Source organism: Malania oleifera, chromosome 11 (assembly GCF_029873635.1).
Source record: "Malania oleifera isolate guangnan ecotype guangnan chromosome 11, ASM2987363v1, whole genome shotgun sequence".
NCBI classification, from domain to species: Eukaryota; Viridiplantae; Streptophyta; class Magnoliopsida; order Santalales; family Ximeniaceae; genus Malania; species Malania oleifera.
In genome coordinates this window covers 90,730,265-90,732,236 of record NC_080427.1, presented here as the reverse complement: position 1 = coordinate 90,732,236, position 1,972 = coordinate 90,730,265, and the positions used below count along the sequence as shown (strand labels likewise).

At 37.0% G+C, this 1,972-nt stretch overlaps 1 non-coding gene across 1 annotated transcript; it reads left to right on the top strand.

Moving 5' to 3' along the window:
• Window positions 1–1,212: 1,212 nt before the first annotated feature.
• On the top strand, window positions 1,213–1,319 carry LOC131143637 (small nucleolar RNA R71). The gene has a single exon (XR_009133621.1). It is a non-coding gene; the product is annotated as a small nucleolar RNA R71 (small nucleolar RNA).
• The last annotated feature ends 653 nt before the right edge of the window (window positions 1,320–1,972 follow it).

Below are 1,972 nucleotides of genomic sequence, written 5' to 3'. Positions count from 1 at the left end.
ATAGTGCAAGGCAAAGTAAAACTCCCTGGATCGTTTAATTTATGAGGTAATTTCTTTTGAAGAATAGCGCTGCATTCTTCGGTAAGTTTCACTATTTGGAACTCCTCCAACCTTCTTTTCTTTGAAATGATGTCTTTCAGGAATTTGACATTTGTTCTAAGGCATTTGCAAAAGGAATGTTTATGTGAATTTTCTTAAAAATATCCAAAAACTTAGAAAATTGCTTATCTAATCTTTGCTTTTGAAAACATTTAGGATAAGGAAGTGGAGTAGAGAAAATATGAGGATTGTCAAGAAATAAAATTGTTGGTGACGTGTCAGTCTCTCCTGGTGTATGATCCAAAATCTTCTCTTCTTTCCCTTTATTCTTGCTTCAACCATTCTTCTCAGTTGTAGGTGTGGACATGATTTCCTTTGCCAGTGACTTCTCAATTTCTCCTCCACTCCTAAGTGTGATGGCTTTGCATGGTTCCTTAGGATGCACTTCTGTGTTACTAGGAAAAGTTCCTCTTTATTAGGAATTATAGTCGTGGCCAATTGCCCAATTTGCACTTCAAGATTCTTCATAGTGGCTCCCACTTTACTACAATGAGTCTCAATGTTATCCAACCATGCATTTGTCTTTTTAAACCTTGCTTTTGTCTCCCTAACAAAAGGTATCATGGCATCCTTAAGGGACATCTTCTTCTCACCTTGATGACTCTCAAGTCCTAGAGGAGGTTGCAGCACATTCCTTGTATTGGAGGTTGCAGCACATTCCTTGTATTTCCATAAGACAAATTCTCATGATTTCAAAGCCCTAGATGGTAATATTGTGGCAAACGATCACCACTATAGTTGTAGTTCCAATTGTTGATGTATTGAACCTATTCATGACTTTCTTCATTGTTCGGATCTGTCCTACTTGTAGCTGCCACATATTTTACACCTTGTGGTATCCTTTGGGTTGTCAAAGCTGAAATCTGAAGAGACAGAGAAGCAACTTAAGCTAAAAGTGCAGCAAATGGCTCCAATTCATGAATTCTAGCAACTTTCATAGCCATAGTTCTTTCAGTTGGCCAATGATAGTTATTTGAGGCCATTTCTTCCAAAAGAGAAGTAGCACCCTCAAGTGTATTTGACATCAAAGTTCCCCTAAATGTAGCATCAACTAAAGTCTAAGTTTACCTATTTAACCCATTATAGAACATCTGAATTTGCAACCAATCTGGCAATCCATGTTGTGGGCAGTGTTGAATCAAATCCTTATACCTTTCCCATGCTTCATAGAGTGATTCAAAATCTTGTTGCTTGAATTGACCAACCTCACTCCTGAGTTGAGCTCTTTTTGTAGGTGGAAAGAATTTAGTAAGAAATATTTCTGCCATGTCTTGCCAACTAGTGATACTCCTAGGTTGTAGAGACTGTAGCCAACCTCTTGCTTTGTCCGTCAAAGAAAAAAGAGAACAATCTCAACCGAATGGTGTGTTCAGTAACACCATTGATCTTCATAGTGTCACAAATCGCCAGAAACATTGTTAGATGGACATTGGGATCATCAAGTGGTAATCTACTGAATTGGGCCTACTGCACCATGCTAAGTTATGCATGTTTGAGCTCAAAATTGTTGACATTAATGGGTTGGCATCTGATACTCGTGTAGTTGTCACTCACTACTAGCCGTACATAATCCTTCAGGGTGTGTGGCTGCACATTATCTTGTCCATTCTCGATGGCTAGTACCCTCTTTTTCCTTAATGCTCTGAGCATTCTTTCAATCTTCGGATCAAAAGGAATAATGTCATATGTTATAGCACTATGCATCTGACATAAAAAATACACCTGAAATAAAGAAGAAAAAATAATAAAATAAAATAAAATATGAAGAAAAGAAATAAAATTTAAAAATAAAATTCTAAATTAAAACCAAGCTTACTTTGTATCGCTATTGGATAAATAAGAAAAACTCAATACCCGACAACGACCCCAAAAA